This window comes from Zalophus californianus, chromosome 17 (genome assembly GCF_009762305.2).
Source record: "Zalophus californianus isolate mZalCal1 chromosome 17, mZalCal1.pri.v2, whole genome shotgun sequence".
NCBI lineage: Eukaryota > Metazoa > Chordata > Mammalia > Carnivora > Otariidae > Zalophus > Zalophus californianus.
In genome coordinates this window covers 12,406,010-12,421,050 of record NC_045611.1, presented here as the reverse complement: position 1 = coordinate 12,421,050, position 15,041 = coordinate 12,406,010, and positions in this window count along the sequence as shown.

Here is a 15,041-nt window from a genome sequence, read left to right as displayed (position 1 = left end):
ATACTGAGTGACTCTTTGAAAAGAATTTAAATAAAAATAGATAAAATATCACATGGTAGAAAAAACTGGACAACAGTTATGGCTACTTGGTGAGAAGTATACAGAATGTTTCTAAATGATTCTGATATTCATTCATGATCCACCTAATGGCCATGTTTACTAGCTAGGAGAGGAACAGAATACAGACACATGCCAGAAATTTATAGTCTTGTCTCCAACTACCAAAAGTTATATATAGCTAGAGGGAAAAGGTGTTGGCTGTGTTCCATTTTAGGGGTGACATTCCCACCTTTATGGGTGATTAGTTGAATACCAATGTGTCCACTGGCTCATTTGTAAAAAGACTGAAAAATAAATGCACTAAGACTCACTTCATAGAAAGTTGTTTGGCTGGAGGTCTTTTTCTTTTTCTCCACCAAAAGACAGGACTAATGAGTTCTTCTATACTGCATAATAGTAATTAGAACCTGCATGTATAATTTAAAATGCAAAATTTGAAAGAATTGTCAAGGTTAAACAAAAGATGCCAAAGAAAGTTTTATACTTGTGGAAACCTTATCCTCCCACTCTGGGGAAGTCATTAATTTTCCTCTATCATTAGGAGTACCATTCATTCATTCACTCATTCATTCAGTCTACAAGTATTCAACAACTACTGCAATCCTGGCTCTGGTCTGTATGGTATGGATATAGTATATAAGACAGGGAAGACCTTGCGACGCCTGGGTGGCTCAGTCTGTTAAGCGCCTGCCTTCAGCTCAGGTCATGCTCCCAGGGTCCTGGGATGGAGTCCCACATGGGGCTCCTTGCTCAGCGGGGAGCCTACTTCTCCCTTTCCCTCTGCCTGCCATTCCCCTGCTTGTGCTCTCTCTCTGACAAATAAATAAATAGAATCTTTAAAAAGAGAGAGAGAGAGAGAGAAGACCTTGACCTAATAGAACTTTTATCCTCCATGGGGCACCTAGGTGGCTCAGTTGGTTGGGCTTCCGACTCTTGATTTCGGTTCAGGTCATGATCTCTGGGTTGTGAGATCGAGCCCTGCATGGGGCTCGGTGCTGGGCATGGAGCCTGCTTAAGATTCTCTCTCACCCTCTCCCTCTGCTCCACCCTCTCCATGTGTGCTCTCTCTCAAAAACAGAAAAAAGAAAAAGAATTAGCATCATAAATGATGTTTGGAGATAGGAAGGTAGAAACAAAACAAAAAGGTGGGAATTTCACTCCTAAAACCAGAATAAAGACACAAGTCATAAAAACAAAACAAAAAACCCTTCTATCCTCCTAAGGAGAGGTAAATCCTAAACCAGTAATCAAGAATAAATAAGGTAATTTCAAGTAGTAAGTATCATAAGAACAGTAAAACAGGGATATGAGTGGGAAGTGCTCAGGAAAGCTAGTTTCAATTGAGGGATTCAAGCAAGGACTCTCTGAGGTGCTGATATTAGAGCTGACACCTAACTACCTTAGAGAAAAGTTTGAGAAATGGTGTATAGTCAATAAATGACCATAATAAAAAATAGAGTAAGTTAAGTTCTGTGATAGGCATGGTAGTGGCCCAGATAATGCAACTGGATAGGACTTCAGGACACTGAGTTCTGCCTCTCCTCCCCCAGCCACCACTAATATCTACAAGGTGCTGCCCATTTTTGGATCTCATTTTTTTTTATTATTTTAAAAAAAGATTTTATTTATTTACTTTAGAGAGGAGGAGGGGGAGAGGCAAAGGGAGAGGAAGAAAATCTCAAGAGACTCCAACCAGAGTCTGGAGCTGGTCAGGGGCTCTATCCCACAACCCTGAGTTCATGACCTGAGATGAAACCAAGGGTCTGACACCTAACCGACTGAGCCACCCAGGCGCCCCGGATCTCATTTTTTTGCGTGGCAAAATTAGGTACCTGGACGCAGATGAAAACCTCTCTTTGTTTAAAGTGCAGCAAATCTATGAAACTACAAAATGATGCAGAGCTTCAAAGCAGATTGGGGAAAAAGAATGATCTCCACCAAATGCTGACAACCAGAAGAATGTTCGGTTCTTAAGTCCTTTGGCTAATTCCCATATTAAAGAGATCATAGGCTTAAATGTAAATTCAAGAACTATAAAACTTCTGGAAGAGAGCAGGAGAAAATCTTCATGACCTTGGGTTAGGCAAAGATTTTTTAGATTTGACCCCCAAAAGCATGATTCATAAAAGCCAAAATTGATGAATTGTATTACATCAAAATTTAAAACTCTGCTGTTCAGAAAAACATTGTTAAGAAAATGAAAAGATGACCTGCATACAGGTAGAAAATATTTGCATATCATTTATCTGATAAAGGACTTGTATCCACAATATATAGAGAACTCTCAAAACTCAATAATTAGCAAAACAACCCAATTTAAAATGTGGGCAAAAGGGGAAGCCTGGGTGGCTCAGTTGGTTAAGCATCTGTCTTTGGCTCAGGTCATGATCCCAGGGTCCTGGGATCAAGTCCGGCATCAGGCTTCTAGCTCAGCCTGGAGCCTGCTTCTCCCTCTGCTCCTCCCCCGACTCTTGCTCGCTTGCTCTCTCTCTCTCTCTCTCTCTGACAAATAAAGTCTTTAAACAAATAAAAAAAAAATAAAATATGGGTAAAAGATTTGAACAGACACTTCACCAAAGAAGATGTATGGATAACAAATTAATTGAAAGGATACTTAACACTATCATTAATCATTAAGGAGACGCAGATTAAAGGCTCAGCGAGATACCATTCATTATGTACTTATTAGAATTGCCAAAAGTAAAAAGCCTGGCCAGGCGCGCCTGGGTGGCTCAGTCACTTAAGCGTCTGCCTTCGGCTCAGGTCATGATCCCAGGGTCCTGGGATCGAGCCCCACATCGGGCTCCCTGCTCCGCGGGAAGCCTGCTTCTCCCTCTCCCACTCCCCCTGCTTGTGTTCCCTCTCTCGCTGTGTCTCTCTGTGTCAAATAAATAAATAAAATCTTTAAAAAAATTAAAAAAAAATAAAAATAAAAAGCCTGGCCATACCAAATGTTGGCAAGGATATAGAGGAACTGGAACTCTCACACACTGCCAGTGGAATGGAAAATGGCACAACCATTTTGCAAAACAGTTTGACAGTTTCTTAAAAAGGTAAATGTACACCTATCATATGATCCAGCTATTTGTTTCTCAGTATTTACCCAAGAGAAATGAAAGCATATGTTCAAATAAAGACTTGTACGTGAAAGTTCATAGCAGCCTTATTTGTAATTATCAAAAATGATAAACAACTCAAATTTTCATCAACAGGCAAATGAATAGATCAGTTATGTTAAATCTGTACATTGCAATCATTTCCAACAGTCAAAAGGAATAAATTGTCACGACCTGCAACTACATGGATGAATTTAAAAATAACTATACTGAGTAAAAGAAAGCAAACTTTTGCACACCATATAATCTCATTTATATAAAACTTTAAAATGCATACTAATCTATAGTGACAGAAAGCAGATCAGTGGTTGCCTAGGGCGTGGGGGGAGTAGAAGGCAGTGATTACAAAGGAGATTGAGAACACTTTGGGAGTTGATGGGTATATTCATTATGTTGATTGTGGTGGTATATACATACATCAAAACTTACCAAATTGCACACTTTAAGTATTATAGTTTATTGTGTGACAATTACACCTCAAAAATCAGAATTGGCAGGAGTGGATTTTATGAGCATAATGGAATTTTCTGGCATGATGATAATGCTTATTCTCTTGATGGAGTTCGGATTACTCATGTGTATATACATTTGTCAAAACTCATCAAGTGATATATTTAGAGTTTGTGCATTTCACAACAATGGAAAATCTACCTGCCTGCCCCCTCCAAACCCATAAACAATTATTGAACTCCAGTTTGTGATAGAAGTGCTGAAGTGTTTAGAAACAAAGTGTAGTGATGTCTGATATTTCCTTTTAAATGCATAAAAAATAGGATGGAGTAGGGGCTCCGGAGTGGCTCAGTTGGTTAAGTGTCCAGCTCTTGGTTTTGGCTCAGGTCATGATCTCAGGGTTGTGAGATTGAGCCCCGTGACTGGCTCTGTGCTGAGTGTGGAGCCTGCTTAAGATTCTCTCTCTCCCTGGGGTGCCTGGGTGGCTCAGTCATTAAGCGTCTGCCTTTGGCTCAGGCCATGATCTCAGGGTCCTGGGATGGAGCCCCACATCGGGCTCCCTGCTCGGCAGGAAGCCTGCTTCTCCCTCTCCCACTCCCCCTGCTTGTGTTCCCTCTCTCGCTGTCTCTCTCTCTGTATCAAATAAATAAAATCTTAAAAAAAAAAATTCTCTCTCTCCCTCTTCCTCTGCTCACCCACCTCCCCCCGCCTCAATGCTGCTCACATTTGCCCATGCACTCTCTCTCTCTTAAAAAAAAAAAAAAAGGATGGATTAAAGGATAGAAAGAGGCATGGATATATGGGTAGGTATGTGCTAAATATAGTACATTGCTAGTTGTAGAGTTTAGGTGATGGGCATACAGGTGTTCAGAGTATAACTGTACTAACTTTTCGGTGTATTTGAAATTTTTCATAAATAATGTTGGAGAAAAAATTAGGTACAGGGCCTTAGAAGATATTCTGTGCAAGAGAAGGACCCTGAATATTAAGTTGTATTAGTTTCACAGTGAATCCACCTCTGCCTGTGGGTCTGCCAGAGTATAAATAATAAATCTACAAGAAAGACTTTTGTTGCACTCCTACAGCAAAGACAACAAAGGCTCTTAAAGATGAAAATAGTAGTACCTGATAAGCTCTAGAAAAGAATATATATATATTTTTAAAGTAGACTCCACGCCCAGCCCGGAGCCCAACACAGGGCTTGAACTCACGACCTTGAGATCGAGACCTGAACTGAGATCAAGAGTCGGACACTTAACTGACTGAGCCACCCAGGCATCCCAAAAAGAATAATTCTGAATGTTCAACATGTCATATTTATTTTTCCCCATTTTTACTTATAGAAAAAATATGTTCTAGGTTTTAAAAAAATCAAGAATAAGTAAAAGGTAAAAAAAAAAAAGAAATCAGCCATAATTTTATTCCCCAGAGATGATTACTAGAATAGAATATAAGCTCTAAATGTGTTTTGTCTGTTGGTTCTTCAGTGATTGGAACAATGCCCAGCACATTTGCTGTTGAATGAGTTGGGATGAGTCCTGGGGAAAAAAAGCAACATGTAGAGGTAAGTGTTAGTGTACCCTAGGTACAAATGGTACACCACGAGCAAAAGTGTAAGAATTTCAGAACAAATGGGCCCCATGCAGGAAACACAGGAGACATGCATCTGAGTCTGGCAGGGTTTAAAATTTGAGAGCTCCTAGGCTAACATATTGTGTTTGTCCTCTACAGCATTAAAATAATTTTTAGATGCCAACCTTTAAAAAGATGAACAATTTACAGAAAAATATGAATTTTCAGCTTTTTTTTTTTTTTTTGGCAAAATAGAAAGCTCTGGAAACACTGGAATCTCATTCCTATGTGATAAAAATAGGCTGGAGCAGAGTGGAGGCTGTCTCTTCACAAAGTTCATCTGTTCACTGAAGTCCCTTCCAGGCAGAACTTACTCATTTAGATCCCCCCCTAGACTCTTTAGGCAACCAGAGTTTGCAATCTCTGGTAGGAGAGCTCTGGGACCTAATAGCGGAAATCAGGTTTGAGTCCGAGATATAAGGCCAACTGTATCCAAAGGAAGACTTTGTACCCATTTCTATGGGCTAGAGGAAGGATTGAACAGTGTTTGCTCAGTTACTACCCTTGTGTAGCAATTCACCCCAAAACTTAGTGGTTTAAGACAACAATTTGCTTAGCTCATGTTTTTGTATGCGGGCAATTTGGGCTCGTTCAGCTGTGCGGTTCTTCTGGTCTTGCCTGGACTTGCTCGTGTGACCACTGCTGGTCTGGCCGGTCCCGTATGATCTCAGCTGGGGCAGGCTCTCTCTGTTCCATGTGGTCTCTCATCTTCCAGCACACTAGCCCAGCTCATTCATGGATGAGCAGGGCTCCAAGAGAGGGAGTGGAAGCTTGTAAGGCCTCTTGAAGGCTAGGCTTGGAACTGGAATACCGTCATTTCTTCTACATTCTTTTGGCCAGAGGGAGTCACCATGCCAGCCCAGATTCCAATGATGGGGATGTCAACCCCACTTCCTCATAGGAGAAGGTGCAAAGTCACATTGCCAAGTGGGGTGGATATGTTTTGTAAAATATCTATCACAGTTACTATCAGAGGTGTAATTTTGACCATATCCTTTGGAGTGGGAGGGAGTCTGTATGACCAGAATTGTTTTCTGTTTGTAACAGGGAGGTCCTGCCTCCCTGTACCCACAAATAACTCCATGCCAAAGGATATAAGACAGAAAGATGCCCAGCTTATGCCTCTTCCCTGTTTCTTGTCCAGGGACACTCCTTAGTTTCCCTTTCAAATCACAGCTTAGTAAAAGGTAGACAATTTCTTTAAGATTTCTGTGAATGAATGAACAGAAAGTTAGGCAATAGCAGAGACCAGAGAGCCCAGCTAAAAACAAAAAGACATTTCTACACTGCACAATAACGTAGAAACTGCATTCCTCTTGGTCTGCCTGGAGCCTAAACCACCATCTGCATTCATGTCTTTGTGATATGAAGTTCCTTCTTACTTGGTCAACTTTTAAAATGCAACCAGCTTGTGGGAGGGGGAAACTCACATCTTGGTGTGAATTAGTCTCCAGTATCGGATTCTCTCATACCAGGAGGACCCCAGATCGTAAGGGAGCCTGGAAGAGGAAGGAAGAAGACAAAGGAGAGTCTGAAGGAAAGGAAGCTACATAGAAAACATTGTCAGCTTCTCGTCCACCCTGAAGGCTAATTCTTTGGGAAGCACCATTGAGTCAGCTCTTCTGCTCTGTGGTGGCAAAGAGAAGTTTCTGATAGACGCCAGGCCATGATTTTGATTTTTCACTCCGAAAGGTTGGGGATGGGGGTGAAGGGCAGGGTGGGATGAGGGATGAGCTACCTTCTGTTAGAATGATTCCCAATGCACCACCTATCAGAAGGCCTTGAAGGACAGTCGTCATGCCAGAGACTTCTGTAGACAGTGCCGATGTCCTTGGAGAACTGCCTCAAAAGGCTAGATACTGTCTCTTTACTTCCTCCCTCAAGGCATTCCATCCACAATAATCAGTGTTCTCCACCTCCAGGTCTCTAAGTCGAGATACTCTCACATGTGTGCCCCAGAATGTATGCACAAGAATGTTTAAAGGGGTATGGTTTCCAAGATCAAAGTACTGGAACAACTAAAATGTCCGTCAGTAGTGGAGTAGGTAAGTAAGGCACATGGTTATCCAATGGTCTACTCTACAGCAGTGAGAATGAATGAATTGAAACCACCACATTAGCATGGACGAATGTAGAATCATAATGCTGAGCAAATGTAGCAAGTTATAGATTATGATATCATTTATCAAAAGTCCTCATACCTGAGAAACCAAAGAATGTAGTATACCTAAGTTGTAAACCTATAAACAAATTTTTACCACCAAAGTTAGGACATCAATTACCTTTGGAGGAAGGGAGAGGGATGTGAAAAGGAAGGGATGTGTAGGTGGTTTCTGAGTTAATGGCAATTTTCTTTCTATTCCCTAACCAAGGGCTGGATGAGTGGTGTTCTTTTACTTGGCTTTTTTAATTTTTATTTTTTTAAAGATTTTATTTATTTATTTGAGAGAACGAGAGAGAGCACGAGCAGGAGGAGGGCAGAAGAGGGAGAAGCAGACTCCCCGCTGATCAGGGAGCCTGACATGGGGCTCGATCCCAAGACCCCAGGATTGTGACCTGAGCCAAAGGCAGATGTTTAACCGACTGAGCCACCCAGGCGCCCCTGGATTTTTTTAAAAGAAACTTTACATATACATTTTATACAGTGCTGTAGTAGAATACAGATCACAATAAAGATAAGAAAAAAATATTCTGTGACTTTGAAATCTGTAGTAACTTCAGTGGAAACACTTCCCCAATCCAGGGCTGCTCTTTTGTGTATGGAGCTCTGTGGAATGCCTGAGAGATGTGGAGCTAGAGTGGGAGAAGGAGACTTTTCCAGGGAGGGAGATGATGTAAGGGAACTACGAGTAATAACATGGTGAGATAAAAGTCTGAGTAGGGGAAATTATCCCAAGGATATTTAAAAAAGGAAGGAAAGAAGGAAGGAAAGGGAGGGAGGAAGAAAGACAGAGAGAAAGAGAGAATATAGACAGGAGTAAAGTAACCTGCCTTTCCAACCTACTTCAGACTAAGCAATGACCTTAGCGCAGGGTTTCTGAACTGCTATTCTCATGATATTTGAGCTGGATAATTCTTTGTTGTAGGAGGCTCTTCCGTGCCTTGTAGGATGTTGAGTAGCATCTGTCTACTAGATGCCAGTAACATGCCCGACCCTACCCCACCTCCCCTGACTTGTGAAAATCAAAAATGTCTTTAGACATTGCCAAATGTCCCCCGAGGAGCAAAACCACCCCTGGTTGCAAACTACAAAGGAAATCTTTCACAAATGTGAAATAACATGTGTGGCTCCTGCTCTTTGGACCACAAAATTACCCCCACCATTAACAGAGGGCCGCCTGGAGGGCTCACATGCCCAACAATCATCAATGATCTCCTGCAAGTGTGAAGGGCAATCATCACCCAGTGGCTCCTGGTGCTGGGCCATGGATACCAAGTGGCAAATCTTAGAATCACAGCCTGGCGTGAAAACAATAGCATGGGAGGCTTAAAAAGTTGCTCTGGTACTCAAACATCTCTCTGGATGCTGACGGTGGGCATCAGAACTAAGGACTCTAAGTATTTAAGAAATAAGAGCTTCCAGGGACCCCACTGACCAGCTCAGGCAGTGCCCACATTGAAGAACAAAGCTCCCGGGACAGCACTAGGCACCCCTAGTTATTACCGTTTTTAACGTATTTTAATATTTTGTAACGTAATTTAATATTTAACATTTTAATATCAGTCACCTTTCTTTTTAAAAAGATTATTTGAGAGAGTGAGTGAGAAAGAGAGAGAACACGAGGGGGGAGTGGGGCCCCAGAAGGACGCCTGGGTGGCTCAATCCGTTAAGCGTCTGACCCATGATCTCTAAGTCATGAGTTCAAGGCCCCATTGGGCTCCAGGCTGGGCGTGGAGCCTACTTTAAATAAATAAATAAATAAATAAAAAGGGTCCCCGAAAAGGAAGATGGCACTCATCGTTAGGAAGTGGAACGTGCATCTTGGTAATTTCCCACTGACAACCTGGAGTTTGTCTGGGGCTGCTTCTGCTTGGACAATCCCCATCCTGCCCCCCCACACCCCCAGCCGGTTCCCCAGGCTCCTCCTCCGCCGTCCCCAACTCCCCATCCCCCGTTCTGCGCCTTCCTTGGCGGGAGCTGCTCCCGCATCAGAGCGGAGGAAAGGAAACCAAGTTGGTTCCGAGTTCCAAAAAATGGGGCTGTGGGTCACCCCCACTTCCCACCCCACTTCCTTCCCTCGCTGCGCAGGATCCGGCTGCAGCCTCCCTGCCGGCCGCCTCCGGGGACCGCGGGCGCTCCGGGCCGACGCCAAGACTCACCCTCGTCCCTCCCGAGGGCGTCCGATCTGTCCCGTGCACAGTTCCAGGAAGACGCCTCCCGCTGCTCCGACCGCGGCCTCCCGGGGAGCCACTTGCGAAGATCAAGTCCCTGCACCTCCTTCCCTCGGTGCTCTGCGCTCCCGCTGGTCCAGTTTCCTTGAGAAGTGAACCTCTGGTCAGCACCCTGCGCCTGAACCCCACCCCTACACGTGTGGCCCCGCCCCCCGGCCAACCTACTGGACTGTGTCCTTAGCTAGGACGTGGGCAAGGGTGTCTGACTTGCCTCCTCCGAGCTTTCCACGTTGTTCTTGCTGCCAACCACCCGGCTCACAGTGCCCTGACTCCCTAGAACCCCCTTTTGGCAGTTCCGAGCGAAGGCTCCTTCCTTCCTCCAGCCTTTTCCACACTTTCCCTCACTTTCCCAAAATCACTCAGTAACTACGTATAGAGTACTCACCAGTATCAGGCCCTCTACTGATTCAGAAAAAGAGTAAGGTCCAGAGAACTATTATAGCCGGAATACAGTATGGGAAGGATTGGATGAGCAAAAACAAAACAAAACTGTGGAAGCTGGAGAAAAGTTTCTTGGGTCTGCTTTTTTTTTTTTTTTTTAAGATTTTATTTATTTGACAGAGAGAGACACGAGAGAGGGAACACAAGCAGGGCGAGTGGGAGAGGGAGAAGCAGGCTTCCCGCGGAGCAGGGCGCCCGATGCGGGGCTTGATACCATGACCTGAGCCAAAGGCAGACGCTTAACGACTGAGCCACCCAGGCACCCCTTGTGTCTGCTTTTGTGTGCTTGAAAATATGGGGGTGGGGGTGTGAGGGAAGAGACGTACCTAAGAGGGGGAAATCACCTCCCCCTGTTAGGTCAGTGCTCAGCTTTCTTTTACAGTGTGAGACATGTTTTATTAAAGTTAGCTGTGTTCCCAGCGAAAAAGTCTAAGGGATGTCATTCATTTACTCATCGGACGATTTTCCTCTGAAAGGACAGGACTGGATTGCAGTTTGAATTGGGAAGGCAGAGGTAGAGGATGTCTGGGGTGTTTGTTTATTCGTGTATTGTTCTCCATCTATTGTGTCACGTTTTCTTCTTACCTGAGGTTCCCTAGAAGCAGAATCTGAGAAAGAAGTTCAGGTACATGTGATCTATGGAAGGAAGGCTCTCAGGACAGAAGTTAAGATCCGGCAGAGGAAAAAAAGAAATCTAAGCAAGGATGTGGTTTCAGGGGAGACTGGCTTCGGCCAGATTCCATGGGGGGGATCCAGAGCAAGAGGCAGTGTCTGTTCTGCCTACGATAAATCACATGTTAGGTCAGATAAAGTCTTCACAAATTTAAGAACACTGAAATCATATCAAGTATCTCTTCTGACCACAGTGGAATGAAACTAGAAATCAATAGCAGAAGGGAAACCGGAAAATTCACAAATATGTGGAAATTAAACAACTCTAGAACAACCATTGTGTCCAAGAGAAAGCAAATCAAAAGAAAACTACAAAATGCCTTGAGACAAATGAAAATGAAACACAACATACCAAAACTTACGGGACACAGCAAAAGCAGTACTAAGAGGGAAGTTCAGGGACGCCTGGGTGGCTCAGTGGGTTAAACGTCTGCCTTCGGCTCAGGTCATGATCACAGGGTCCTGGGATTGAGTCCTGCATTGGGCTCTCTGCTCAGAAGGGAGCCTGCCCTGCTTTGTGCTCTCTCTCTCTCTCTCTCTCTGTCTGACATATAAATAAATAAACTCTTTAGGGGCGCTTGGGTGGCTCAAGTCGTTAAGCATCTGCCTTCAGCTCAGGTCATGATCCCAGGGTCCTGGGACCGAGCCCCACATCGGGCTCCCTGCTCAGCGGGAGGCCTGCTTCTCCCTCTCCCACTCCCCCTGTTTGTGTTCCCTCTCTCACTGTGTCTCTCTCTGTCAAATAAATAAATAAAAATCTAAAAAAAATTAAACAAAATAAAATCTTTAAAAAAATAAAAGGGAAGTTCATAGTGATAAATACCTACATTAAAGAAAAAGCTCAAATAAGTAACACAGTTTTACACCTCAAGGAACTAGAAAAAGAAGAACAAACTAAGCCCAAAGTTAGCAGAAGAAAGGAAATAAATATTAGAGTAGAAAGAAATGAAATAAAAAATAAAAAAATAATAGAAAAGGGGGCACCTGGGTGGCTCAGTAAGTTAAGTGTCTGATTCTTGACCTTAGCTCAGGTCTTGATCTCCGGGTCATGAGTTCAAGCCCTATGTTGGGCTCCATGCTGGGGGTGGAGCCTACCTGAAAGATGAAAGAAGAAAGAAAGAAAAAATAAAGAGGGAAAGAGAGGAAGGAAGGAAGAAAGGAAGGAAGGAAGAAAGAGAAAGAGAAAGAAGGAAAGAAAGAGAGAAAGAGTGAAAGAAAGGGAGAAAATAGAAAAAAAATCAGTGAAACCAAAAGTTGTTTTTTTAAAGAAAAGATAAAATTGACAAACCCTTAGACTAAGAAAAAAAGAGAAGATTCAAATAAATAAAATCACAAATGAAAGACCTTATAATTGATATTACAGAAATAGAAAGGATCATAAGAGACTATGATAAACAACTACATGCCAACAACCTAGATAACCTAGAAGAAATGAATAAATTCCTAGAAACATACAACTCACCAAGACTAAATCATGAAGAAATACAAAGTCTGAACAGATCTATAACTAATATGGAGATAGATTGACTCAGTAATCAAAAACCTCCCAACAAAGAAAAGTTCAGGGCCAGATGGCTTCACTGATGAATTCTACCAAACATTTAAAGAATTAACACCAATCCTTCTCAAACTGTTGTGAAAAATTGAATGAGAACACTTATAAACTCATTTTTTGAGGCTGCATAACCCTGAAACCAAAGCCAAAGTCACCACAAGAAAACTAGAGGCAATATCCTTGATGAATATAGATGTAAGATTCCTCAATAAAATATTAGTAAATCATATCCAACAGCATATTAAAAGGATCATACAGCATGACCAACTGGAATTAATTCCTGGGATGCAAGAATGGTTCAACATTTGAAAATCAAATAATGTGATACACCACATTAACAGAATAAAAGACAAAAAACATGATCATCTCAATAGATGCAGAAAAAACATTTCACAAAATTCAACATTCTTTCATGATAAAAACTCTCAACAAACTAGAAATAGAAGAAATTCTCTCAACTTAATAAAGACCATATATGACAAGCCCACAGCTAACATCATACTCAATGGTGAAAAACTGAAAGCTGTTCCTCCAGATCAGGAATAATGCAAGGATGCTCATTCTCACCACTTCTATTCAACATAATAATGGAAATTCTAGCTGGAGCAATTAGGCAAGAAAAAGAAATAAAAGGCATCCAAATGGGAAAGGAAGAAGTAAAGATGTTTGCAGATGACATGATCTTATAAATAGAAAATCCTAAAGACTCCATTAAGAAAAAAATTCTCTCCTACTCCCTTTGCCCCTCCCCCATTTGCATTCTCTCTCTCTCTCTCTCTCTTCCTCAAATAAATAAATCTTTAAAAAATGAATTAGGGCACCTGGGTGACTCAGTTGGTTAAGCGACTGCCTTCGGCTCAGGTCACGATCCTGGAGTCCCGGGATCGAGTCCCACATCGGGCTCCCTGCTGATCAGGGAGTCTGCTTCTCCCTCTGAACCTCTTCCCTCTCATGCTCTCTATCTCTCATTCTCTCTCTCTCTCAAATAAATAAATAAAATCTTTAAAAAAAAAAGCTTAAAAAAATAAAAATAAAAAATGAATTAACAGCAATCCTTCTCAAACTCTTCCAAAAATAGAAAGGGAGAGCATACTTTCTAAAACATTTTAGGAGGCCAGCCTTACCCTAATACCAAAGCTAGACAAAGACACTACAAGAAAGAAAACTACAAACGAGTATCATTGATGAATACAGATGCAAAACTCTTCAACAAAATTTAGAAAACTGAATTCCAGAACATATGAAAGGATTATATACTGTGATCAAATGGGATTTATTCCAGAAATGCAAGGCTGGTTCAACATATAAAATCAATGGAATACACTATATTAATAGAACAAAGGGGAAAAAAATCCACAGGATCATCTCAAAAAAAAAAAAAAGAAAGAAAGAAAGAAAAAGGAAAGAAAAACATTTGACAAAACTCAACATGGCTCTAGCAGCTATGATGGAAACACTCAGCAGACCAGGAATAGAAGGGAACTTCCTCAATATGATAAAGGACATTTATGAAAAACCCATAGCTGACATAATACCTAATGGTGAAAGACTGGATGCTTTCCCCTTAAGATCAGGGACAAGGATGCTCATTCTTACCACCGTTATTCAATATTTTACTAGTTCTACCCAGAGCAATTAGTCACGAAAAAAATAAAGACATCCTAACTGGATAAGGAGATGTAAAACTATCTCTGTTCACAGATGACAAAATCTTGCACATAGAAAACTCAAAGAATCCATAAAATCTATTTTACTAGAGCCAATAAATGAAGTCAGTAGAGTTGCAAGATACAAGACTAATACAAAAATCAGTTGTGTTTCTATAAATCAGTCATGAAAAATAAAAAATGGAAATTAAGAAAACAATTCCACTTACAATAGCAGTCAAAAGAATAAAAATTTAGGAATAAACATGACCATGTGGGTGAAAAAACTTGTACGCTGAAAAGTACAAAACACTGCTGAAAAAAAGGAAAGAACAGGGTAGAGGTATTCGTTCCTGGACTCTACTCCTCTCCATCTTGCCAATCTCTTGAGGTACCTCTATTTGCAGCCAATAAGCAAAAGAACACACCAATGCAGTTCACAAAGGATATGGAGTGGGATGGGGAAAGATGCAGAGTGAATCTGGAGAACAAATGGAAAATAACTAGCACATCTCATAATTCCAATGTTTGATGTCTTTGTGTGTTTCTGTTGCATTTTGTTTCTATCAGCTTTTACTCACGGTGCCTTTTTTCCTTGTGTGTTTTGTTTTGTTTTTACTGTGAGTTTATAGTCCTTGGAATTTTATCTGTGGGAGTTTTTTGAGGCCTGATTGACATTGCATTTCTCCACAGAAATTTGTAAATCCTTCTTCTGAGAGCCTTGAGGTTTTACCAGCCATGCATACTTTACACTAAATTTTTGACTTGAGGTGTTTGGGACCACACAGTTTGCATAAATTCGGGCTTCAGACCTCCGTCAGTGCTATGCCTGTGGTTCTACATTCTCCTTTCTCCTCTCCACGCAGGCAATGCCCTGGGAAGGTGGGCTTAATGCTGGTTCACTCTTACGTTGACAGTGCAGCCCTTTGGGTTCTGTGTCAGATACATATGGTGATCCCTGTCACATCCCTTCTGTCTACCTCTGGTCTTCACTTCAGTTGTGGTGAAAGGTTCTGTCTGAACACAGTCTCATCTTTGATTTCAGCCACAGTTCTGGTATTTCCTAGCAAGCTCTCA